At 45.3% G+C, this 10,895-nt stretch overlaps 1 long non-coding RNA gene across 1 annotated transcript; it reads left to right on the forward strand.

Moving 5' to 3' along the window:
• The first annotated feature begins 8,736 nt into the window (after positions 1 to 8,736).
• On the forward strand, positions 8,737 to 10,631 carry LOC135968060 (uncharacterized). Its single transcript, XR_010582496.2, has 3 exons — positions 8,737 to 8,963; positions 9,861 to 9,998; positions 10,516 to 10,631. It is a non-coding gene; the product is annotated as an uncharacterized lncRNA (long non-coding RNA).
• Positions 10,632 to 10,895: the final 264 nt, after the last annotated feature.

Consider the following 10,895-nt stretch of genomic DNA (forward strand, 5'->3'; position numbering starts at 1 on the left):
CGTGGTGGCTCATGCCTATAATCCCAGCACTTTGGGAGGCCAAGGCAGGTAGATTACTTTAGGTCAGGAGTTCGAGACCAGTCTGACCAATATGGTGAAACCCTATCTCTACAAAAATACAAAAATTAGGCTGGCCATGGTGGTGTGCACTTGTAATTCCAGCTGCTCAGGAGGCTGAGGCAGGAGAATCTCTTGAACCTAGGAAGCGGAGGTTGCAGTGAACCGAGATCATGCCATTGCACTCCAGCCTGGGCAACAGAGCAAGACTGTCTCAAAAAAAAAAAAAAATGCAATTGATTCTTGTATGTCTATTTTTTCTCCTTCATCTTTATAGAATTTAGTTCTACAGTTTTCTGTGTGTGTGTGTTGCGGGAGGCGGGGGGCCTTTAGAGTTTTCTACATATAAGATTATGTCATCTGCAAACAGAGATAATTTTACTTCTTTTCTTTTCTTTTTTTTTTTTTTTTTTTCTGAGATGGAGTCTCGCTCTGTCGCCCAGGCTGGAGTGCAGTGGCCGGATCTCAGCTCACTGCAAGCTCCGCCTCCCGGGTTTACACCATTCTCCTGCCTCAGCCTCCTGAGTAGCTGAGACTACAGGCGCCCGCCACCTCGCCCGGCTAGTTTTTTGTATTTTTTTTTTTTTGTTTGTTTGTTTGTTTTTTTGAGACGGAGTCTCGCTCTGTCGCCGGGGCTGGAGCGCAGTGGCCGGATCTCAGCTCACTGCAAGCTCCGCCTACCGGGTTTACGCCATTCTCCTGCCTCAGCCTCCTGTGTAGCTGGGACTACAGGCGCCCGCCACCTCGCCCGGCTAGCTTTTTGTATTTTTTTTTAGTAGAGACGGGGTTTCACCGTGTTCGCCAGGATGGTCTCGATCTCCTGACCTCGTGATCCGCCCGTCTCGGCCTCCCAAAGTGCTGGGATTACAGGCTTGAGCCACCACGCCCGGCTACCTCTTCTTTTCTAATGTGGATGCCTTTTATTTGTTTTGTGAAGTCCTAATTGCTCTGGCTAGGAATTCCAGTACTATGTGGAATAAGAGTGAGGAGAGTAGGTGTCTTTGCCTTGTGGATTTGATGTTCACTGTGGGCTTTTCATGTATGGCCATTATTATATTGAGGTAATTTCTTTTGTTCCTAATTTGTTGAAAGTGTTTATCATGAAAGGTGCTGAATTGTGGCAAATGCTTTTTCTGGCTCTATTAAGATGACATGTGGTTTTTACTCTTCCCTCTTTGATTGTAGTATATCACATTAATTGATTTTCATGTGCTGAACTATCCTTGCACCCTAGAGACCAATTCCACTTAGTCATGGTGTATGGTCCTTTTAATGTATTGTTGTATTCAGTTTTCTAGCATTTTGTGGAGGATTTTTGCATCCCTACTCATTTGTGATATTGGTCTGCCATTTTCTGTTCTTGTAGTGTCTTTGTCTGGCTTCGGTATCAGGATAATGCTGCCCTTATAAAATGAATTTGGAAGTATTCCTTTCTCTTCAATTTTTTGGAATAGTTTGAGGTGGTGTTTATTCTTTAAATATTTGCTAGAATTCACCAGTGAAGTCATCAGATCCAGGACTTCACTTTGATTCTGATTCACTCTCCTTGCTAGTTATAGGTCTGATCAGAGTTTCTATTTCTTCATGGTTCAGTCTTGGTAGGTTGTATGTTTCTAGAAAATTCTCCACTTCTAGATTATCCAATGTGTTGGCATGTACTTTTGCATAGTAGTTTCTTATAATTCTTTTCATTTCTGTGGCATCGGTTGTAATGCCTCCTCTTTCATTTCTTATTTTGAGTGTTCTCTCTTTTCTTCTAATTTAGTTTAATTAAACATTTGTCAGTTTTGTTTACCTCTTCAAGAACCAGTTCTTAACTCTGTTAATTTTTTTTCATTGTTTTAAATTCTCTATTTCATTTATTTCTGTGCTATTCTTTATTTTTGCCCCACTTCTGACTTTGGATAGTTTGTTCTTTTTCTATTTCTTTGGGGTATACAGTTACGTTGTTTATTTGAGATAGTTCTTCCTTTTAACATAGGCATTTGTCACTAAAAACATCCCCCTTAGTACTGCTTTTGCTACATCCCATAGGTTTTGGTATGTTGTGTTTTCATTTTCTTTTTTTCTTTTTTTGAGACAGAATCTTGCCCTGTTGCCCAGGCTGGGGTGAATTGGCAGGATCTCAGCTCACCGCAACCTCTGCCTCCTGGGTTCAAATGAGTCTCCTGCCTCAGCCTCCTGAGTAGCTGGGATTACAGGCGTGTGCCACCACGCCCACCTAAATTTTTTTGTATTTTTAGTAGAGACGGGGTTTCACCATGTTGTCCAGGCTGGTCTCGAACTCCTGACCTCATGATCCTCCCTCCTTGGCCTCCCAAAGTGCTGGGATTATAGGCATGAGCCACCATACTGGGCCTCGTTTTTATTTGTCTCGAGATTCACTTGTTACATTTATGTGTCTCAAGATTAATTTTCTAATTTCCCTTTTGATTTATTCTTTGGTCCATTGTTTGTTCAGTAGTATGTTTTTGAATTTTCATATATTTCTGAATTTTCCAGTTTTCCTTTTGCTATTGATCAATAGATCATTGTGGCTGCAAAAGATACTTGGTTCTCTTTCTTTCTTTCTTTCTTTCTTTCTTTCTTTCTTTCTTTCTTTCTCTTTCTTTCTTTCTTCTTTCTTTCCTCTTTCTTCTTTTTCCTTCCTTCCTTCTTTACTTCCTTTTTTCTTTTCTTTTCTTTTTTTGCCAGGGTCTTGCTCTGTCTCCCAGGCTGGTGTGCAGTGGTATGATCTTGGCTCAATGTAACCTCTGCCTCCCCGGCTCAAGCCATCCTCCCACCTCTGCCTCCTGAGTAGCTGGGACTACAGGTGTATGCCACCAGGCCCATCTAATTTTTCCATATTTTTCATAGAAACAGGGTTTCACTATATTGATCAGGTTGGTCTTGAACTCCTGACCTCAGGTCATCCACCCACCTCAGCGCCCCAAAGTGCTGGGATTATAGCATAAGCCACCACGCCCAGCCTTATAGGCTATTTTTATATATTTTTACTAGACATGTTTATTCAGATCCTCTAGCTATCTTTTAGTTGGGTTATTTGTCTTTTTATTGTTGAGTTGTAAGACTTTTTTTTTTTTTTTTTTTTTTTTTTGAGACGGAGTCTTGCTCTGTAGCCCGGGCTGGAGTACAGTGGCCGGATCTCAGCTCACTGCAAGCTCCGCCTCCCGGGTTTATGCCATTCTCCTGCCTCAGCCTCCGGAGTAGCTGGGACTACAGGCGCCCGCCACATCGCCCGGCTAGTTTTTTGTATTTTTAGTAGAGACGGGGTTTCACGGTGTTAGCCAGGATGGTCTCGATCTCCTGACCTCGTGATCCACCCGTCTCGGCCTCCCAAAGTGCTGGGATTACAGGCTTGAGCCACCGCGCCCGGCGAGTTGTAAGACTTTTTATATATTCTGAGGACTAACCCTTACTAAACATATGATTTGCAAATATTTTCTTCCACTCTGTGCTGTCTTTTTGTTTTCTTGACACTCCTTTGATGTACAAAAGCTTTTAATTTTGAAGTCTAATTTATCTATGTTTTCTTTTGTTGCTTGTGCTTTTACTGTCAAAAAAAGAAAAATCAACTGGTAATAGATGTATGGATTTATTTGCAGACTCTTAATTTCATTCCATTGATTCTATTCTTATGCCAGTACCATGCTATCTTGATTACTGTAGTTTCGTAGTAGAGTTTGAAATTAAGAGTTCAACTTTTTTTCTTCAAGACTGTTTTAGCTATTCCGGTCCCTTGCAATTCCATATGAATTTTAGGGCCAGCATATCCATTTCCATAATTCAAAATTTGAAATTTTGCCGGGCATGGTGGCTCAAGCCTGTAATCCCAGCACTTTGGGAGGCCGAGACGGGCAGATCACGAGGTCAGGAGATGGAGACCATCCTGGCTAACACGGTGAAACCCCTTCTCTACTAAAAAAATACAAAAAACTAGCTGGGCAAGGTGGTGGGCTCCTGTAGTCCCAGCTACTCAGGAGGCTGAGGCAGGAGAATGGCGTGAACCCGGGAGGCGGAGCTTGCAGTGAGCTGAGATCCGGCCACTGCACTCCAGCCTGGGCGACAGAGCGAGACTCCGTCTCAAAAAAAAAAAAAATTGAAATTTTGATTGGGTTGCATTGAATCTGTAGATCAATTTTGGAATTACTTTCATTATAACAATATTAAGTTATTCAATCCATGAACAAAGATGTATTTCCATTTATTTAGGTCTATATACTTTAATTTCTTTCAAAAACGTTTTGCAGTTTTCAGTGTACAAGTCTTGTGCTTCTTGCTTTAATTTATCCCTAAGTATTTTATTCTTTTTGATGTTATTGTGTGGATTTTTAATTTTATTTTCAGATTTGCTATGGTTTGGATGTGGTTTGTCCCTGCCAAAATTCATGTTGAAATTTGATTCCCAATGTGGCAATGTTGGGAGGTGGGGCCTAGTGGGAAGTGTTTGGGTAATGGGGGTAGATACCTCAGGATAGTCTAAGGCCAGCTTATGGGAGTGAGGGAGTTCTTGCTTTCTCAGGAATGGATTCGTTCTTATGAGACGAGGTTGTTATAAAATGAGGTTTCTTCTCCTGTTTGGTCCCTTTTCCATATAAACCTCCGCCTCCTGGGTTCCCGCCATTCTCCTGCCTCAGCCTCCAGAGTAGCTGGGACCACAGGCGCCGCCACCACGCCTGGCTAATTTTTTGTATTTTTAGTAGAGACGGGGTTTCACCGTGTTAGCCAGGATGGTCTCGATCTCCTGACCTTGTGATCTGCCTGCCTGGGCCTCCCAAAGTGCTGAGATTACAGACACGAGCCACCGTGCTGTGCCCAAGCCATCACAGATTTTGAACTCAGAATCTCTGAGATAAGTGATTAAGGAATCTGCTTTTTTTTTTTTTTTTTTTTTTTTTTGAGACGGAGTCTTGCTCTGTCGCCCGGGCTGGAGTGCAGTGGCCGGATCTCAGCTCACTGCAAGCTCCGCCTCCCGGGTTCACGCCATTCTCCTGCCTCAGCCTCCCGAGTAGCTGGGACTACAGGCGCCTGCCACCTCACCTGGCTAGTTTTTTGTATTTTTTTTGTAGAGACGGGGTTTCACCGTGTTAGCCAGGATGGTCTCGATCTCCCGACCTCGTGATCCGCCCGTCTCGGCCTCCCAAAGTGCTGGGATTACAGGCTTGAGCCACCGCGCCCGGCCAGGAATCTGCTTTTTTAACAGGCTCCTCCGACTATGCCTACAGACAATACTGTTTGAAGATTCCGGCCCCAGTCTGTGAATTACAAATGAACGGAGTTTCTCTTATCCCAGTCTAGGATACATTCCAGGTTTTCACCACACTGGTGTAAGGTACCTTTGCTGTCTCATTTGTTGGCTCCCTTTGGCGAATCCAGACCTGTGTTCAAGAAGTGATGATGAAGGCTTTCCCTTTACCGTCACAAAAAGCTGTGATTTAGCACAGTGTTATTTATATATTAACCTATCGTATATTTTGTTTGCTGGGAATGGTAAATTTTATTAATTTACCAGTCAATAATTAGACCACTTCTACAAACAAACAAGGCTGTGAGGTCAAGCATAAATCATTGAATTGATTTTTAAATTAATATTCCACTTGTTTATACCTTCTGTCTTATCACTATCAAATACCACAACCTTAAGTGGTAATTTGTCTTCAAACCAAATATCAGTTAACTGTGCAAAGTCACACAAACTGATTTTTTTTTCTTCTTACCAATAGCAGTTTAACAAAAGCAGATTTTTCTTTTTAGAATTCAATAAGGAAAAATAGGCCGGGCGCAGTGGCTCACACCTGTAATCCCAGCACTTTGGGAGGCCAAGGCGGGCGGATCACAAGGTCAGGAAATCGAGACCATCCTGGCAAACACGGTGAAACTCCGTCTCTACTAAAAAAATACAAAAAAAATTAGCTGGGCGTGGTGGCGGCGCCTGTAGTCCCAGCTTCTCGGGAGGCCGAGGCAGGAGAATGATGTGAACCCGGGAGGCGGAGCTTGCAGTGAGCCGAGATCGCGCCACTCACTCCAGCCTGGGCGACAGAGCGAGACTCCATCTCAAAAATAAATAAATAAGTAAATAAATAAATAAATAAATAAAAGAAAAAATATTTATTTCCGCCTTCCAGATTTTGGAGGTGAAATTATAGCTAGCTCTCTGAGGCTAATTTTTGGGTTGCTATTTTAAAATCATGTTTCCAAGCCCAGGCACCTGTGTTTAAACCACGCAAACGGTCCACCAGAGCTGCCCCTGAGTTCCTCGTTTGTGTTTTTTGTACAGCTGGCCCCATTTGAACTTTAGATTCCAACCGAGCCCTGGATTTCTATACGATACCCTCTGAGCACTTAAGCCCTTGCTTTGCCAGTGTATTACATTGAGCTTCTTGTTCTGTTGCTCTATGAAAAGCATCCTGTCATTACCTCTCTCCTGTGGGGGGCTCTCTCCATCAGTCAATTCTGCTCGTTCGCTTCATAGTCCCTTGGCACAAAAGTGCTCAGTAGATGCTATTGGCTGACATCCAGTCCTAGACAATCTTATTAACTGGCACACCTACAGAAACTAAGTATTATATTATTATGGGATCTTGAAGGCATTTTAAAGAACACAGTAACTATATGCCAAAGAGGCTAGGAGAGCTTTCACCCAAATGGCTGTTTTATTACCCCTGCATTGCCCAGATTTATGCTCAGCATTGAGCATGGAGCAATGAATGCAACTTTAAATATGAGATTTGTTTTCAGCTGAGCAGACAAGTGTTTGTTGTTTACACAAATGAAAGCCCGTACGTCAGTGTGTCAGTTGTGCTTTTTTGTAGAACTCGCATGTGATGACTTCATTGCAGATTAACGTCCAGCAATGCCAGGGAATTTTCAGGGCTGAGCCCCTCGAACTGGCATTTGTCCCGGGTCAGCCCATTGGCATTTGTGATCATGCCCATTAGATAGGAGGACTGTTTCCTGAAGTGAAAGAGCAAATTCCTCCAAGCATTCTCCATGGTGTGAGGAATTGCTTCTCAAGGAAGGAATTGAAATCATTTGACCATTTCTCCTCACCCATAGTCTCAGTTTCCTGACATTCTGAGTTTTGCAGTGACACATTCTTTCGGGTATGTGAACTGACCAAATGGGATGTTGCCTCACAGAGTGTGTTGCAGGGAGCTGCCTGCCTGAACCACTCTCACCTCTAATTTCCAGCCGAGAGAGGCCACTGTGCACACACATACTCACGCATGTGTAGGTCTCCTTTTGACAAAGGATAGCATGAATTTGATCAATTCAGTTAATTATGTGATGGATGTAAAAACAAACCTCCAAAAAGGGTGAAGTGGTAACATAACACATGGGATACCAGCAAGTTCAAAGTCAACTTCTCGTATTTTCCAGTCTAACCTGAAAATCCTATGTTTCTTCTCTTTGTATGACAGCATTAAAGAAAAACTAGGATTATCCCTTAACCAGAACCCTGAATTTCAGAGATCCTCCATAATACATTGCTCTACTCTCGCCAAACAAAATACTTTCAGGCCCTAGAATGGCTCAGAATTAATTCCACAGTTGGCAGTGGCGATGTTCAAGTTGTGGTGTTCCTTCCTAAGGTTAGGGAAATTCCATTCAAAGTCCCCAAATTCTTTTAGATTTCTGGCATGTACAGCACGCAGAATTTAATGTAGCTAAGTAGTTTTATTTTAAAACTATTCAATATCAACGGGATGTTTGTCACAACTATGCCTTACTTAAGATCATCATAAATGCCTTTTTTTAGATGTTCTGTTCACGATCCTAGGAATTCACAGCTATGGGCTGTAATTGACAGCATATGGTGCCATTACCTTCTGTAGAAATGCATTTTCTTCCCCAAATTTGATATTAATAATTTGATTCATTAGACTTAAAATTCACAGAAAGGTTACTGACTTTATCTTTCCTTGTAAAATATTCTTTTCACTCTGTTGATACGTGGTAAGCTCCAGCTCTTCCCAATTTTTCTTTGGATAAAAGGTTTATTTATTCAATGAACACCTACCACATGCCAGGGACTTCACATGTATTATCTCTTTTGATCCTCATATCACTAAGAAACAGATATAAATACCTGCTTTACAAATGAAAAAAACACAAGCCTATGACGTTTTAAGAAACTTGGTTAAGATCTCACAACCAGCGAAATATGTTGGCTCCAAAGCCCGAGTCTTTCCCAGATACTCAGCTGCCTCCCAGACCAGAGGCCATATGTTTGCAATACAAGATCAGGAAAGGATCCTGAAGGAAGTGGCAGGATTGGGAGGAGTTTTAAGACAAGAGCAATGGGAGCTTTCAGAGCAATAAGTGGGAAAACGTATTAAGAATCAAAACCATCTGGAAAATAAACAGAAAGAAATAAACAGCATTCCTGGGCAGCTGAAGGAACCACGAGTTCACATCACTTGCATGGTTGGTTCTTTAGAAAGTCATTAATTTCAATTATTCTATCACATTTATTGATCACCTCCTACTTGCCAGGCCCTTTTCTAGGTCCTGGGATGGAACCACGACTAAAATAATCCCTGCCAAAGAGCTGTTGTCAAGTACGAGGTAAGGCCCTGCCTCCCTCCCTTCCTCCCTCCCTTCCTTCCTCCCTCCCTCCCTCCCTTCCTCCCTCCCTTCTTCACCTTCTCTTATTAATTCACATAGACTCCCTTTTTCAGGAACCGCAGAAGAGCGTCCTGGAGAGAAGGTTCCAGAGAAACCTGACGCCGGTTCCGGCCTGGCGGAGGCTCCCCAGGGTCGTGGAGCTGCGCGTGGGCATCACCGCCCGGCTGTCTGTGTCTCCAGCCTGGGTCCAAGATGTGTGGGCCGGGCTTGCAGGCAGAGGTCCAGGGAAGCTGTTGGGAGATGACCATTTCCATCTGAAGGGCTTCGTGGTCTCTGAGGTGCCTTTGCTTTCTCATTTGTCGGCTCCCTTTCATCAAGAGTCCGGTTGGCCCTGGGCCTCCGCCTGATGCTGGGCTCGCGCAGAAAGCGCCAGCTTGCGTGTTGGTCCCCACCACTAAACCTATGCAGAAAGCACCGCACCGGAGAGGCTGCCTTCCTCCTCTCCTGCGGCTGCCCACAGGCCGGGGTGCAGGAGGGCTGGATCCGGTTTGAGGGAGGAGGCAGAGCTGCGCCTGGGAACCAAAGGAGAGGATGGCAAGAGAAAGTGCCCCAAGGCTGCATCCCGAGGGCATTCAAAAGGGAAGGTGGGGCCAGGTGCCGTGGAGCGCACCTGGGGTCCCAGCACTCGGGAGGCTGAGTTGGGAAGATCACTTGAGGCCAGGACATAGAGGCTGCAGTCAGCCGAGATTGGGCCACTCTACTCCAGCCTAGGCAACAGAGCAAGACCCTGTCGAAAGAGAGAGGGAGGGAAAAGAAAGGAAGGAAAGGAAAGAAAGGAAAAAGTCACAGGGAAAAGATAGCAACCAGCCAGCCAGGCAATGCCTGAGATGACCAGAAGACGTCAAGCTAGGAGAAAGGCCTGGAACAGATCCTCCCTCGGCCTCACAGGAGCCCAGCCTACCCACACCTTGGTTCCGGATTTCCAGCCTCCATGAGTGTGAGAGGAGTGAACTCCTGTTGTTTAGTGCCCCGCTGTTGGCAGAGCTTTCCCTAGCTGACTACCAGGGCCTGCCCTGAGAAGCCCTCACCCTCGGTGCTGCCACGGGACCTCTTGGCTCTTTCCACTTCTGCTGGCCTCTTCCCCACACCTGCTGCTCCCACTCGGTAATCAGAGTGCGTTTTTGTTTGTTTTTTGTGTTTTTTTTTTTGTTTTGTTTGCTTTTTTCTTTTTACAGGTTCTGGTTCTGTCGCCCAAGCTGGAGTGCAGTGCTGCAATCTTGGCTCACTGCAGCCTCAACCTCCTAGGCTCAAGCAATCCTCCAGCCTCAGCCTCCCCAGTAGCTGGGACCGGAGGCCCGCATCATCATGCCCAGGTAATTTTTGTATTTTTTGTAGAGATGGGGTCTTGTTATGCTGCCCAGGCTATCCTGGCCTCAAGCGATCTGCCCGCCTTTGCCTCCCAAAGCTCTGGGAGTATGGGTGTGAGCCCCGCCTCAGCGTGCTCTTTATTTTATTAATTATTTATTTATTTATTTTTGAGGAGCTTCGCTCTTGTTGCCCAGGCTGGAGTGCAATGGTGCCATCTCAGCTCACTGCAACCTCTGCCTCCCCGGTTCAAGCGATTCTCCTGCCTCAGCCTCCCGAGTAGCCGGGATTACAGGCATGCGCCACCCTGCCCGGCTAATTTTGTATTTTTAGTAGAGACGGGGTTTCTTCACGTTGGTCAGGCTGGTCTCGAACTCCCGACCTCAGGTGATCCGCCTGCCTTGGCCTCCCAAAGCTTTGGGATTAACGGCGTGAGCCACCGCTCCCGGCCACAGCGTGCTCTTTATAACATCAAGTTTCGCCCTCTTAAGGCTTCCAGAGTCTTCCATTCTTCCCCTCTCACAGGACCTGGCCTGGCCGCCCCCCAACCCCCAAGCCTCCCCTCTCCCTGGATCCTCGGCCACCACCCCTCCGCCCTGCACTCCCAGGGCTGTGCGACGACTGCAGCCTCCATGGGCCCTTCCTCCTGAAGATGTAAGTAGTTTCACGATGTAGTGTATAAAGGCGAACGTGACCCAGACTGGAGTTTTTATTATTTAGATTCAATGTCATCACATTGACTTATTTCTTTTAATTTTAAAAGAAATGAAAATTAAAACTTTTCCCTGGGCCGCTAAAACACCGCGGGCCCAGCACTGGCCTATGGGGAAGCCGCCTGGGCAGGTCCCCACCCAGGGGCGAGGCGGAGGGGTGAGGCCCGAGGAGGGGTGTGGGGAGCAGGGGCG

The sequence above is a fragment of the Macaca fascicularis genome, chromosome 17, assembly GCF_037993035.2.
Source record: "Macaca fascicularis isolate 582-1 chromosome 17, T2T-MFA8v1.1".
In the NCBI taxonomy this organism is placed as follows: Eukaryota; Metazoa; Chordata; class Mammalia; order Primates; family Cercopithecidae; genus Macaca; species Macaca fascicularis.